Below are 17,010 nucleotides of genomic sequence, written 5' to 3'. Positions count from 1 at the left end.
ACGATTATCTCTGAAAAAGTAAGTAATTTATTATTTTTCAGAAACTGATTATATTTCAATTTTCTTTCCTACTACATGATCGTTAGTGATTACAATGATTTTGGAAAATCGGGGTTGATTCGTTATTAGTATTTTTAAACCCCAGCTGCGAACCGAACCCAGGACTTTCAGTGTCCCAATCGATCACTATACTGCTATGCCACCGAAACATTTTTAATTCTAATTGTAATTTTCATTTTAAACAAATATGAAAATTTAAAAAAATAATTAAATATTTCTAACTGAAGTTTTATTTTACTTGCTGAAATATTTAAAAAATTAAATTAGGAAAATTTTACAGATTTTTCTGATGTTAATTTTATTTTATTAATTAAAATTTACTAACCTTGTTTGTAGTAGTTAATTTATTTATATACCAAGAAGAAATAACACTATAATCATAAGACAATTCTTTCAACACTTATTAAACATTACTGTATGGATGTATCAAGCCAACAGTAACATGGAATCGCCGACTGAACAACTGTTAACTTCATTACTTACTACTATTACCTGTTAGCACAATCATGTACGAATAAAAATTCCCTTTCGTTATAAAAATTCCCTACTTAATCAATGACTTAACTAATTGCACTTTTCCGTGTCAAGAGTTCCAAGATTTTAAGGACTTCGTATTTAAAATCATATAAAAGACCCTGTTCCCAAATTTAAAGGTCAGTTTTAATTTAATTCAGCCCTTAACTCTTAGATAAAGTTTAAATTAGAAAATTATACAAGAAGAAAAAGTAGAAAAAATGAAAAACGATTACCGGTTGCTGCTTAATCAATCTTACTCGCATATACAGTATTTTTACCGGTGAAATTATTGTAGTAAAACGTTTTTATTAAAGAATAAAACATTCCTAATCATTGTACTTTAACCTTAGTTACAGAATAATTTATTAACTTAATCAACAGTTTTCTACTCTTTTTGTATATCATAAATTTATTTCATTTAAGTCCCTTTAAATTTCACGTAAATAAATTGCAGTATAATAATATTAACCACAAAAACTTCAAGTACGGTCAAATTTTACTTGCTGGTAAAGAAATTTTATTATCAGACTCGTTTGAATATATTATTTTATGTAAAATGCAACCCCTATTTATTTTAAATAAACTTTTCACGTGCAGATTTTTCTAGTTTTCTATCATTCCAGTTTTATTAAACGCTCACATATTTCGATTCTGATGTCTATTTTTATTAAATTAAAAACCAAAATAAAATTGATTTTTCTTTTTACTTTCCCATCTAGATAGCGCTATAGCTCTAGAAGGGAAAGTATTGTAATGGGTCCAATTTCGGCGTATGCGGTTTTCGCATACACAAAAAACCGGAAGGAAATTTTCGGGATTAATGTTTGTATGTACGTGTGTGTGTTTGGTGTTGGCTTCTAAATCACTTTATATCTTCAGAACTACTCGACCGATATAGACCAAACGTAAAAAGATTACTTCTATGTACGGGGCATTGATGCCATTAAATTTTCAACTTAAAAGAAGATGAGGCTATAGAGCAGGGTCACTCTCATTATTTCGAGATTTCGCTTAATTAATGTTATATTTTTCTTAGACACATTTGTTAAAAATAAAAAAATAACAAACAATATTTTTAAAAAAACGTTTTGAAAGATCGCAACTCTCCATAAAAAATGCTGTTGTAATTGTCTGCTATGTTGTGACCGTTACAACAGGTGAACGGTAGAATTAAAATAAATAAATAATATTTAAAGTGTAAAAAAATAAATTCGGTGTAGCTGGGTCTCGAACTCGATCGCCCAGTTGACTAGGTACCTGGTGCGTTAAGCCTCGCAACTACACCAGTCTGCCTACCATACAAGCAAACTTTATTCTATATAAGTTGTAAAATTGCATTAGTTTAGTTACTGCAGACCGTCGGCACTGGTACCGCCAAACCCACGCGAATTAAATACGGTAAAATTAAATACGCACTGTTTAGTTAGAATCATTGAATTGAATAATCGAAAAAATATTTTATTCAAATAAAATGATAAATATTTTTAATTAAGTTGTGTGTAAGCCGTGCAATCAGAAACAACCCACAGTTGTAGAACTTTCTTGTAACGCGGCTTAAGCCGCGTGACGAAAAAGTCCTACAACTGTGTTGTCACCTTTTTTTTGCTTACACCACATATCAAAGAATGCTATGATTTTTATTCTGAAATGAAGTACAGTTTATCAGGATCTCAACTATCTGTTAATCCCAATTTTTCGAATAAATTATCGAATAAAGCATCGGAATATTTTAAGTTCATATTTTTATTTTTTCGAAATTTCGCTACCTTATTTACTTGGTAATTTATTTCCGGTTTTTTATTCAAATTGATGCACAGCTTACCCGGTTAATTAAATAGTATGTACAAAGTGATCAATTCGAGATGGGCACCATTGGAATCTCAAAAAGTATAATTTTTATGAGAAAATTTAAACGGAGAACCTTCCCTAGATTTTTCGTTAAAAATACAGACATATTATTTTTTAAATCTTTGTTTTTTTTTCAATATTGCGGCAAACTGCATTATTTCATATGGAAACCTCTGGTTTTATTACATTTATAGGTAGAAAAGGTATTTTAAGACATTTTTATTCTTGGATATTTTTCTCTAAACACAGCCGTTACGGAGGTGCAGGGTCACAATTATAAACTCAAAAACAATGAAATTTTAATGCTAAACAATGATCAGCTGTTTTTTACATTGTTGTAAAATTTAAATTGTTTCAATTATTAAAAGTTATATCTTTTTTTATAATATGATGGTAAACTCAGATCTGGATGTTTTTTTCATTTGAGATACATAGCTGTATAAATTTTATGTAGTAAATACTTTCGCCGATTATTAAAAATATTTTTGTAACGGTTAACCTGTTGACGTAGATGTTCAGATCTCCCGGATACACGACCTTAACTCACCGGGTTGGTCTAGTGGTGAACGCGTTTTCCCAAATCAGCTGATTTGGAAGTCGAGAGTTCCAGCGTTCAAGTCCTAGTAAAGACAGTTACTTTTATATGGATTTGGATATTAGATCGTGGATACCGGTGTTCTTTGGTGGTTGGGTTTCAATTAACCACTTATCTCAGGAATGGTCAAACTGAGACTGCACAAGACTACACTTTATTTACACTCATACATATCATACTCATTTATCCTCTGAAGTAATACCTGAACGGTAATTCCCGGAGGCTAAACGAGGGGAAAAAAAGATACACGACCTGGCTACAAACGCGCAGCCACCGCGTGTGATATTCGAGCGGCGATCCTTTCTTTTGCTTAGGACTTTATTCGGACTGCTAAAACCCGATTGGAAGAAAAACACAGGGTAAATTAAAATTAATCAAAATATATTGAATTAAATTATGAAAATGAACTGATAAATTCTACCTTACCGTGCAGAGTAAAAAGATAGCAGAATATAATGAAATTAAATACTTTCTTTGACTGATCTGAATAATGGTGTGAACGGATTAAAAATGATGTTATCATTATTAAACATCAATAAGAAAGACGCAACAAAATTTTTAATTGCTTATCATCGACATGCCACGATGAAAACTAACAGTACATTATTATACGCATATATAGCAATAATTATATTTGCACATGGGAATGACGGAATGCCTTAACCTCAACTGCTGAGATATTGCTCAAACATGCTGAATTCATATTTATATTTCACGGTTTCGGGAGACAAGGATTAAACAGTACAGCTTTACGTATATTATTTTAAGTGTAACAAAGAAAAATTTATAAAAACAGTGGGGATTAGTTTTATATTTATACTATCTTTTGGCTCCTGTCATTTTACCAAATCCTTTAAATGGAAAAAATTATCTTGCTCATTTAACCGAAAATTTTACACATTGTTTGGAAGACCTACCTCTTCAATTAAGAGGAAATATGTGGTTTCACCACGATGGAGCTACAGAACATTTCAGTCAGTTGGTATCAGATTTGCTGCATGAAACTTTCCATAAAAAAATGGATAGGTCGTGGAAGGCCGTGCCCTGGCCTATCCGATCACGTGACTTAAACCCTCTTGACACTTCTACCTATGTGGCTCTTTGAAACATATTATTGTTTATTCAACTCAACATTGAGGATCTTCAATAAAGAACCCAAAATGGATTTCAATAAATTAGGAATACTCCGGAATTTTTGAACGGTTAAGACAATCTCAAAGAAAAAGACTCGAGACTTATGTAATTTCTATTGGTGGACACCTTATTTTTAAAAAAATTATATATATACCTAATGTTCTACAACAATTAACGTAAGATTATCACAAGTAATTGTTTTATTTTTTTAATTATTTGGTTTGTTATTGTAAGAGAATTATTACTTAATTTGACAGTAATTTAAAATACTACAATTAACAATAAATAAAAACAATTAATATTTAATCGAATTGAACTTAAAGTGGAGGACATGAAAACAGACACAAAATTACAACATGAATTTTCTGTCATAAAAAGGCTATTTTTCAACCGATTTAAAAAAATAAAATGTAATTTTGTTCAAATTAAAAGGCTTAATATTTTTAGAAAACATATATTTCTGATAAAAGTTATATTTATGGAGATATAACGAATTTAAAAATAAACATGGCCGCCATTTTGTAATTTCCGAAGTTATTTAAAAGTCCTAATTTTTTGTTAATTTTAAGACTTTTACAAAGACGAACACAATATATTAATGTGATTACTCTATCCAAACTTGAGATATAAATTCTTATATAAAATTAACAAAATGGTGGACAGAGGGAGAACGAAGAAGAAATATCCATTTTTCCTAAGGATATTTTTTGTTTAGTTTTACAAGAAGAATCCGAAAAAGTATAGCCAGCCCACCATTCTAGAAACATTCTGTATGTATATATATATATATGTGTGTGTGTGTGTGCGCGCGCGCGTGAAATTCTGGAAATATATTTAAATTAATCTCTAATGAAAGTTTTATCTTTCTATTTGCATACTTAACAAAGAAAGTGGCGAAATTCTTCACAGAATATTAAAGTTATAAGTACAAAATTATACATTTTCGTTCCAGTAGAAAATAAAACAAATTTTTTTTAAAATTTCAGTTTCAGTAAACAAGTGCATGTTTGACATTGAATTCAATATAACAACGACTGGCCTGGTTTGGTTTATTTTTCTTCTCATTGATTTACAAATGCTTGACCTTACTGATGAATTAAATATTCGATCTCAAATTTAAAATAATTCACCACCATTCACAAACCGCTATTGAAAATTATTTTGACCACATACTTATCCACAGGTTGAACAAGATGCAGAGTAATAATGGTTTTTTTTGTATAGTATTATTTAAAAATTCATCGACAGAATAATGTTTCCGCAAAAGAAAATCTTTTAATTGTATTTTAAATAAGTTGTTGAAATTTTGTATTTATAACAGTGTCCCTAATTCGCATTCATTTATTAATTCATTCATTACATAAAATTAGTAGTACAACTAATAACCTAATACTTTATTAAAATCTAAAAAAGAAGCTGACAACAAAGTTGTAATGCTCGTAGTTTCCTGGCATTGGTTATTTATTCTTAAATAGTGGATAGTTTTTTTTTTGTCGTCATTTGACTGGTTTGATGCAGCTCTCCAAGATTCCCTATCTAGTGCTAGTCGTTTCATTTCAGTATACCCTCTACATCCTACATCCCTAACAATTTGTTTTACATATTCCAAACGTGGCCTGCCTACACAATTTTTCCCTTCTACCTGTCCTTCCAATATTAAAGCGACTATTCCAGGATGCCTTAGTATGTGGCCTATAAGTCTGTCTCTTCTTTTAACTATATTTTTCCAAATGCTTCTTTCTTCATCTGTTTGCCGCAATACCTCTTCATTTGTCACTTTATCCGCCCATCTGATTTTTAACATTCTCCTATAGCCCCGCATTTCAAAAGCTTCTAATCATTTCTTCTCAGATACTCCGATCGTCCAAGTTTCACTTCCATATAAAGCGACACTCCAAACATAACTTTCAAAAATCTTTTCCTGACATTTAAATTAATTTTTGATGTAAACAAATTAAATTTTTTACTGAAGGCTCGTTTAGCTTGTGCTATTCGGCATTTTATATCGCTCCTGCTTCGTCCATCTTTAGTAATTCTACTTCCCAAATAACAAAATTCTTCTACCTCCATAATCTTTTCTCCTCCTATTTTCACATTCAATCCATCTTTGTTATTTCTACTACATTTCATTACTTTTGTTTTGTTCTTGTTTATTTTCATGCAATAGTTCTTGCGTAGGACTTCATCTATGCCGTTCATTGTTTCTTCTAAATCCTTTTTACTCTCGGCTAGAATTACTATATCATCATCAAATCGTAGCATCTTTATCTTTTCACCTTGTACTGTTACTCCGAATCTAAATTGTTCTTTAACATCATTAACCGCTAGTTCCAAGTAAAGATTAAAAAGTAACAGAGACAGGGAACACCCTTGTCGGACTCCCTTTCTTATTACGGCTTCTTTCTTATGTTCTTCAATTGTTACTGATGCTGTTTGGTTCCTGTACATGTTAGCAATTGTTCTTCTATCTCTGTATTTGAACCCTAGTTTTTTTTAAAATGCTGAACATTTTAGTCCAGTCTACGTTATCGAATGCCTTTTCTAAGTCTATAAACGCCGAGTATGTTGGTTTGTTTTTCTTTCATCTTCCCTCTACTATTAATCTGAGGCCTAAAATTGCTTCCCTTTCCCTATACTTTTCCTGAAACCAAATTGGTCTTCTCCTAACACTTCCTCCACTCTCCTCTCAATTCTTCTGTATAGAATTCTAGTTAAAATTTTTGATGCATGACTAGTTAAACTAATTGTTTTGTATTCTTCACATTTATCTGCCCCTGCTTTCTTTGGTATCATTACTATAACACTTTTTTGAACTCTGACGGAAATTCCCCTTTTTCATAAATATTACACACCAGTTTGTATAATCTATCAATCGCTTCCTCACCTGCACTGCGCAGTAATTCTACAGGTATTCCGTCTATTCCAGAAGCCTTTCTGCCATTTAAATCTTTTAATGCTCTCTTAAATTCAGATCTCAGTATTGTTTCTCCCATTTCATCCTCCTCAACTTCCTCTTTCTCTATAACACCATTTTCTAATTCATTTCCTCCGTATAACTCTTCAATATATTCCACCCATCTATCGACCTTACCTTTCGTATTATATATTGGTGTACCTTCTTTGTTTAACACATTATTAGATTTTAATTTATGTACCCCAACATTTTGTGTGGATAGTAATGATAAAATAAAAAAGCTACCAAAGATTTATTTTTTAAAGTGGGGCTAAATATGATCAAATATTATTGTTATAAAATATTATCATATAATGATAACTTTACATAAAGTTATCATATGCTTAAATAAAACATAAAAAAAGTTTAAAAAATTCAAAAAATCAATATTTTTAAACTTTTTTCTGCTCCTCCATCCCAAAAATCACCTTTCAAGAAAATTGAAAACTTTTTTACATTTACTATGTTAAATAGAAGAAACAAAAAAATTCTACTGAAAAATGTAAAACCCATAAAATGTTACCTTTTTACTTCCTTGAACGAAGTAAAGGAAAAATAAGAAGAAAAGATAGTTTTTAGACAATTAATAGGACGCATTTAAAATGTTTAAAACGGTATTCAAAAAGAACTTTTACTTTAATTATTTGACGAGAATGTTTGATGAGAAATTTCAGTAATGAATTAAAATTATGCATAATAATAAAAAAGATGATAAAAGGAAATAAAATTAATTGCCCTCAATTTTTACTTCCTTGTACGAAGTATTGTGATCGCAAAAAATCTCGGTCTTTCAACGGAAATATCTTTTTTGATCATCCTTGAATCCATTTTGACTAGTTTCGGCGTGACGTCTGTACATACGTACGTATGTATCTCGCATAACACAAAAAAGATTAGCCGTAGAATTCTGAAATTTTGGATTTAGGACTGTAAGATCTAGTTGTGCACTTCCCCTTTTCATTGCAATAGACCGAACCAAAGATGTCCAAAGAAGGCCAAAATCCAAAAACGTTTGGATTTTGGAATTTTTCTTAAATGCAGTAATAAGCCCTCATTTGCAGCTTTTCAACGATATATCACAAGTGGTACTTATTTTCATTGGTTCCAGAGTTATAGCCAAATGAAATTATAGTTAATGAAATATTTTGATCTTGAAGGCACATCGGTTCGATTCAGACTTCATCTCTTCTTTAACTTTTTTTTTTTAATTTAAATATATTGATTTATTGATAATTATTAACTTCTCTGTTGTAAAAAAATAAAAAAAATATGAAAAAATATCAGAAGTTATTAATGAAATTTTATGTACTTTTCATTTAAAAAAAATGTTTATATGTAATTTAATAGGCATACAAGAAAGTCATGTAGTGCCCACATAAGAAATTTATATGCTGAAATTTATTTTTATATTATTATTAGAATTTTACTATTTAAAATTTTATTAAAAGATAAAAAATCGATATTAAACTTTAATCGACTTTCCCACCCCCAAAGTAATTTTTTGGGCCATTTGCAATACTACAATGTCTAGTAAGACATAAAAAACAGTTAAAAATAAAACTATAACATTTTTAGATTTTTGAGGAAGGGAGAATTGTGGGGAAAAATCTTTTTAAAAATGGTAAGACAGGAATGCTTGCATGCACTGAAGTTAATATAAAGTGGGGTTATATTTGCAAAATTTTGAGAAGATTGATCCCAAAAAACTAACTATCCTCTTGTAGATACTTACCTGAAAATTTTACTTAAAAATTGCCTCATATATATGAATCTCTGAATAACATTTCATCAAAATCGGTTTCTCTAATCGAACGTTATTAAGCTTCAAACAAGACAACACATGCACATATATATGAAAATTACCACCGCCGTTTTTTTTTTTTTTTTTTGGGGGTTCCTGGATTTTTAAACGACATACAAAGCAAAAAAAAACTCATCCCCATTTTTTGACTGATTACATACCTTCCTTTTTATAGCATAGCTCTAAAGCTACGATTCCAAGAAAGTAAAATATATAATTAAAATTTAATGATGATTACATTCATACAGCGATACGTATACAAAAATATTTTAAACATGCATTACACAAATATTTGTAATAATCAGCAAAAGTATTTACTACATAAAATTTATAAAGCTATTTACCTCAAAGGAAAAACTCCCAGAGCTGAGTTTACCATTATAATACAAAAAGGTCTGATGTGGACATCACATGACTTCATTGAACGCCTATTAAATTACATATATATAATTTTTGTTTTAAATGCAAGTACATAAAATTTTATTTCATTAATAACTTCTGATATCTTTTCATATGTATATATATTTTTTTTTTTATTGTTATTAAATAATTATTTATCGTAAAAATATTTTACAGAGATTGATAATTTTATTAATAAATCAATATATTTAAATTAAAAAAAAGTTAAAAAAAAAGGAAATAAAGTCAGATATGAACCGATGTGAACTCCATTTTATGATTAATTCCCCATCCAAAAAAACATATTAAATGCTTGCTTTGTCCTGGAAACTGCAATCCTTGGTTTTACTGTGGAGTATGAATCTTAACTGACTTTTTAAATAAGCTTTGCCATGATTTTGGTAGTTTCCTTTCAAGAGCATTTGCATTGCCCTCTCTTAATTTTGTTATAATGTTGTTAATCTTTTTAATGTTTTGATTCAAAATTCTGTTTTATTTCTTGAAATATTTTTTTAACCAAATTAAATTACATTTCTTTTTAAATTTAAAGAAAAACTTTCTTATAAAACACTGTCATTCATATACAGTTTTTCACAAAATTTTGGGTTTAAACTTGCAAGGTGAACCTGGTATAACATTATACATTGATTTAAATAAACACTTTTCCTTTCGGTTGGTTACAGAGTTTACAACCTCATATACCTCACCAATACAGCGTATTTGTTGCTAAACTGTATGACAATTCAGCAAGCTGTGAATCAAGTGTCAGATGGATTCAATTGTGTTCTTGATATAGTTGAATAGTGATGTGATTCAATAAGTACTATTCAAACACAATGAGACATATTTATTACTAATCCAGTAATTGTGGACTTATCTGGACTGATCTTTTCTCTTATCACCAGAATATATTTTATTTTTTATTTTTGTCTTCAGTCATTTGACTAGTTTTTTTTTTGTCGTCATTTGACTGGTTTGATGCAGCTCTCCAAGATTCCCTATCTAGTGCTAGTCGTTTCATTTCAGTATACCTTCTACATCCTACATCCCTAACAATTTGTTTTACATATTCCAAACGTGGCCTGCCTACACAATTTTTCCCTTCTACCTGTCCTTCCAATATTAAAGCGACTATTCCAGGATGCCTTAGTATGTGGCCTATAAGTCTGTCTCTTCTTTTAACTATATTTTTCCAAATGCTTCTTTCTTCATCTATTTGCCGCAATACCTCTTCATTTGTCACTTTATCCACCCATCTGATTTTTAACATTCTCCTATAGAACCGCATTTCAAAAGCTTCTAATCTTTTCTTCTCAGATACTCCGATCGTCCAAGTTTCACTTCCGTATAAAGCGACACTCCAAACATATACTTTCAAAAATCTTTTCCTGACATTTAAATTAATTTTTGATGTAAACAAATTATATTTCTTACTGAAGGCTCGTTTAGCTTGTGCTATTCGGCATTTTATATCGCTCCTGCTTCGTCCATCTTTAGTAATTCTACTTCCCAGATAACAAAATTCTTCTACCTCCATAATATTTTCTCCTCCTATTTTCACATTCAGTGGTCCATCTTTGTTATTTCTACTACATTTCATTACTTTTGTTTTGTTCTTGTTTATTTTCATGCGATAGTTCTTGGGTAGGACTTCATCTATGCTGTTCATTGTTTCTACTAAATCCTTTTTACTCTCAGCTAGAATTACTATGCCATCAGCAAATCGTAGCATCTTTATCTTTTCACCTTGTACTGTTACTCCGAATCTAAATTGTTCTTTAACATCATTAACTGCTAGTTCCATGTAAAGATTAAAAAGTAACAGAGACAGGGAACACCCTTGTCGGACTCCCTTTCTTATTACGGCTTCTTTCTTATGTTCTTCAATTGTTACTGATGCTGTTTGGTTCCTGTACATGTTAGCAATTGTTCTTCTATCTCTGTATTTGAACCCTAATTTTTTTTAAAATGCTGAACATTTTATTCCAGTCTACGTTATGGAATGCCTTTTCTAAGTCTATAAACGCCGAGTATGTTGGTTTGTTTTTCTTTCATCTTCCTTCTACTATTAATCTGAGGCCTAAAATTGCTTCCCTTTCCCTATACTTTTCCTGAAACCAAATTGGTCTTCTCCTAACACTTCCTCCACTCTCCTCTCAATTCTTCTGTATAGAATTCTAGTTAAAATTTTTATGCATGACTAGTTAAACTAATTGTTCTGTATTCTTCACATTTATCTGCCCCTGCTTTCTTTGGTATCATTACTATAACACTTTTTTTGAAGTCTGACGGAAATTCCCCTTTTTCATAAATATTACACACAAGTTTGTATAATCTATCAATCGCTTCCTCACCTGCACTGCGCAGTAATTCTACAGGTATTCCGTTTATTCCAGGAGCCTTTCTGCCATTTAAATCTTTTAATGCTCTCTTAAATTCAGATCTCAGTATTGTTTCTCCCATTTCATCCTCCTCAACTTCCTCTTCTTCCTGTATAACACCATTTTCTAATTAATTTCCTCTTTATAACTCTTCAATATATTCCACCCATCTATTGACTTTACCTTTCGTATTATATATTGGTGTACCATCTTTGTTTAACACATTAGTAGATTTTAATTTATGTACCCCAAAATTTTCCTTAACTATCCTGTATGCTCCATCTATTTTACCAATGTTCATTTCTCTTTCCACTTCTGAACACTTTTCTTTAATCCACTCTTCTTTCGCCAGTTTGCACTTCCTGTTTATACCATTTCATAATTGCCGATAGTTCCTTTTACTTTCTTCATCACTAGCATTCTTATATTTTCTACGTTCATCCATCAGCTGCAATATATCGTCTGAAACCCAAGGTTTTCGACCAGTTCTCTTTATTCTGCCTAAGTTTGCTTCTGCTGATTTAAGAATTTCCTTTTTAACATTCTCCCATTCTTCTTCTACATTTTCTACTGTATCTTTTTTACTCAGACCTCTTGCGACGTCCTCCTCAAAAATCTTCTTTACCTCCTCTTCCTCAAGCTTCTCTAAATTCCACCGATTCATCTGACACCTTTTCTTCAGGTTTTTAAACCCCAATCTACATTTCATTATCACCAAATTATGGTCGCTATCAATGTCTGCTCGAGGGTAAGTTTTGCAGTCGATGAGTTGATTTCTAAATCTTTGCTTAACCATGATATAATCTATCTGATACCTTGCAGTATCGCCTGGCTTTTTCCAAGTGTATATTCTTCTATTGTGATTTTTAAATTGGGTGTTGACAATTACTAAATTATACTTCGTGCAAAACTCTATAAGTCAGTCCCCTCTTTCATTCCTTTTGCCCAGCCCGTATTCACCCACTATATTTCCTTCCTCGCCTTTTCCAATGCTTGCATTCCAATCTCCAACTATTATTAAATTTTCACCTCCGTTTACTTGTTTAATTGCTTCATCAATCTCTTCGTATACACACTCTACCACATCATCATCATGGACGCTTGTAGGCATATAGACGTTAACAATCGTTGTCGGTTTAGGTTTTGATTTTATCCTTATTACAATGACTCTATCGCTATGCGTCTTGAAATACTCCACTCTCCTCCCTATCTTCTTGTTCATCACGAAACCTACTCCTGCCTGCCCATTATTTGACACTGAGTTAATTACTCTAAAGTCCCCTGTCCAAAAGTCGCCTTCCTCTTCCCACCGAACCTCACTAATTCCTACTATATCCACCTTTACCCTATCCATTTCCCTTTTTAAATTTTCTACCCTACCAACCTTTTTTAAGCTTCTAACATTCCACGCTCCGATTCGTAGAATGTTATTTTTTACTTTTCTGGTGACCCCTTCCTTAGTAGTCCCCACCCGGAGATCCGAACGGGGGACTATTTTACCTCCGGAATATTTTACCAAGGAAAGCGCCTCCATTATTATTATGTGAAAATGCAGAGCCACATTTTCTTGGAAAAAAAACAGCTGTAGTTTTCCATTGCTTTCAGCTGTGCAGTACTCAGACGACTGAGTGATGTTGATATGGCCGTTTAAGTCATTCTGACTCACGCCCCTAACAACTACTGAAAGAGCTGCTGCCCTCTTTCAGGAATCATTCCTTAGTCTGGCTCTCAACAGATACCTCTCCGATATGGTTGCACCTTCGGTCCAGCTACTCTGTATCCCTGAGCACTCAAGCCCCCTCACCAACGGCAAGGTCTCATGATTCATAGAGGAGAAAATATATTTTCATTTTTGCTGAATTCTAAACACATAGCTATCCTAGACAATGTATGAGATGATGTGGCTAACTAAGGTACCTTATAATCAGTCAGCTTTGGTGCACCTTGTTATGCATTCTCTTGTGCCTGCTTTGTGAAAAATCAGCTGAGAGCAGCTTGACAGAATTAATTATTATCAGTTGTCAAAAATAAATGGTATCGTTAAGCCTTGTTTTATGGTATGAAAGTAATGTTTATGAAATGTTTGCTGTGAAGATCCATTGTCATTTGCACTTGGGGCTTATTTAAGTAAGGGATATGAAATAATAATCCATCATAAACTGATAGTTATAGTGTGGGAATGATGGTTTGGTGAGTTTAGAACGGATAGTTTGGTGGGAATAAGTTTGATCAGATAAAAATTCAACAATAAAAGATAAACAAAGTAATAATAGCAAACTAGGGACTGAATGTGGTTAAGCGAAAAGGAAATAACCAATTATAATTACATACTTCAAATGGACAGTAGTACATATGTTAAGATGTCCATATAAGGTGGATGTTTTTCATTGGTTAGAAAGCTCTAGTCAGACTTTTATAAATAAAAATTGTTACCTCTAAAACTTCATATTTAAAGATTTAAAAAATAAATCAAATTGGTGATTACATTTATAATTTTTCTCACTAATTAAAACAAATTTCAACAGTAATGAATTTAATTTATGCAACATTTCTACTTATCAAGAAACTAGTAGACCACTGTAAAAGTATGAAATAATTTTTTTTACAAAATGGTGAAGACTGATAAAACATTGAGGTTTATAAAATAAATATTCCAAATTTTAAGAAAATAAATGAGATAAAAAACATATTGTTTCTTTAGGTTTTTTTTAATAAATCTAATTGTTATTTTTTTAATGAATTTCAAATTTCTTTATAGTTTGCACTCGCACATGATGTAGAGAGAAAATTATACATGAATATGTATCTTTTGTGTTACAAACAAATGTCTGCAGTTGATCTGGTTTGAGTTTCATATCATGTAGTTAATCCTAGAATGGATCTCTATTCACAGGAACAAGCATTCTTTTTCAGGCTTACTAAGGAATGTGTGAATTAAAATAGAAAGCCATCACCTTTTTCACTGAATTGAGTATACCAGTGCTTATCAGCATGCAAAGCCTAACAGAATACAGATAATATTCAGCCCTATAAGCTTTTATATATTTAAATCCAATTGATGTTCTGTTTTTAATTTTAATTTATTTGCTTTTTAATAGTATTTTTTTCACTATAAACCATCAACACATTTTTAAGAAAAGATTTTTATTACATAATATTATGGAGCTCTTTTCTTTATATATTTATATTTCTATGGGTGAATAACAACAGAGATTATTATTGTCAAAAATCACATCAAATAAATCAACATTATATCAAAAACCAATTATGTAATTTAGTAGAAAATTCAGTAAGTGATAGTGTTATAAAAAAAATAATAAAAAAAAAATTTTTTTTTAAGTAGATATAGACTACAAAAAGAAGTAGAAATAATACACTTGTTTAGCAAAGAAAGTATTTGTGAAGGATGTGTACTACAGAAAGTTAAACAGTTTAAATTAAAAATTCCTTTAAAAGTGGAAAAAGAAAACATTAACTATAAAAAGTAAAGTTATTTTATTCATATAACAGGTAACATAAGTTATTACAACAATCTTGTTGGAACATGTGTTTTCTGTCACAGTCAGCAGTCACTCTCACAGTCTGTGACAGTCACAGCAGAGCATCCATCGCTTTTCATCTTGGATCTATTCTCAATATTAGGATGATATTTAATGTTAATAATGTATCTAAAAACATTAATATTATTTATAAAATTTCATTAATAGTTTTTTTGTTAATGGGATTAATGGTACAAACCAAACTGAGGTTATCATTTTGTTTGAATCAGACATAAATTGATAATTTTTTTCTGTGAATCAATCAGTGAGATTTATTAAAAAATAGAAATAGATGACTAATATTAACTTATTTTCTCAAAGAAGATAGGATCCTTAATATGGACATTATTTTTGTAATGTCCTGTCCTTACTTCTACTTTTGATCGTGTCGAAGGGTCGCAAACCAGAAATGATCTCAAAAAATTAGTCATGTTTAATATTTGATATCAAGCACATCTTCAAAATTTTATCAATTCTTAATTTTCTTTCTTCCTTGTACGAAGTAAAGTAAAATTTCGTTTTTCAGATTTCAATGGAAATACTCATTTTGATCATCCCTGAATCCATTTTGAATAGTTTATGATGTCTGTATGTACGTATGTATCTCGTATAACTCAAAAACGATTAGCAGTAGGATGTTAAAATTTTAGATTTGGTACTCTTATAACATCTAGTTGTGCATCTCACCTTTGATTGCAATCGACTGAACCAAAAGTGTCCAAAAAAGCCCAAAATCCAAAAACTTGTTATTTTTTACTTTTTCTTAACTGCAGTAATTAGCCCTTATTGAGAGATTTTCAATGATATATCATAAGCGGTACTTATTTTCATTGGTTCCAGAGTTATAGCCAAATAAAATTTTAATAAATGATATACGAGTATTTGGATCTTACAAGGGAAGGCACGAAGTCTAACTCGGTTCGAGTTAGACTTCGTACCTTATTATTTTTTAACTTTTTTTAATTTAAATATATTGATTTTTTAATAATTATTAACATCTGATTGTAAAAAAAATACTATAAATAATAATTCAATAACAATAATAAAAAAAAGAAAATATGAAAAGATATCAGAAGTTATTAATGAAATAAAATTTTATGTACTTTTCATTTTAAAAAGATGTTTATATGTAATTTAATAGGCGTACAAGGAAGTCATGTGGTGTCCACATCAGATTATTTTAAACTAGTATTAACTGTTTGATGTCATTTATTGATTACTATGTCATTGTCGACTACTATATTAAATTTCTACTGATACAAAATGTATTATTGGAGACTGCAGTGTGTGAAAATATGTCTTTGGTTGACCAGCTATCCCTGAAAGAATATATCCCTGCTATCCTGCTAAGTATCTTTTATCACAATGTATCCTTAAATCAGATTATTTCATACCACTTCTTTCATATATATTCTTTTTACAATCACTGTGAATAGTTAAGAAAATATTTCCAAAAATCAAGTAAAAAGCTAAATAAACTTATAATGATTTTCTTTTAAAAACATATATGTTCACTAATAAGAATCTATTGTCATAAAAATCTGAACATCATTGATATTTTTTTTTAAACATGTATTTTAACAATAGAAATTTTCTTACTTATTTAATACTGAAAAAAGAAAACGTTTATCAGAATTTATAGACAAAAAAATCATACAAATGAATAGACAATGAGCATGTCAATGTGACTATGCTTTTTATAAACTATTACTTTCAAACTGCATGGAAATTGCAGCATCAAAAAATGAAAACAAAAGTTGCATAAATATAGTATGTAATCCACT

At 30.4% G+C, this 17,010-nt stretch overlaps 1 protein-coding gene across 1 annotated transcript in view; it reads right to left on the bottom strand.

The window, feature by feature from the left end:
- The window catches only part of LOC142330029 (kinesin-like protein KIF19), a 106,145-nt gene extending 105,631 nt beyond the window's left edge, over positions 1-514 (bottom strand). Inside the window, exon 1 of the mRNA XM_075375042.1 lies at positions 386-514. The gene's annotated coding sequence lies outside the window, so the exon portion shown is untranslated. The remainder of the gene's footprint in view (positions 1-385) is intronic.
- Between the last annotated feature and the right edge of the window lie 16,496 nt (positions 515-17,010).

Source organism: Lycorma delicatula, chromosome 9 (genome assembly GCF_047948215.1).
Source record: "Lycorma delicatula isolate Av1 chromosome 9, ASM4794821v1, whole genome shotgun sequence".
Taxonomy (NCBI): Eukaryota; Metazoa; Arthropoda; class Insecta; order Hemiptera; family Fulgoridae; genus Lycorma; species Lycorma delicatula.
Note: the sequence above shows the minus strand (reverse complement) of the source record. Positions and strands in the feature narration are given on the sequence as shown.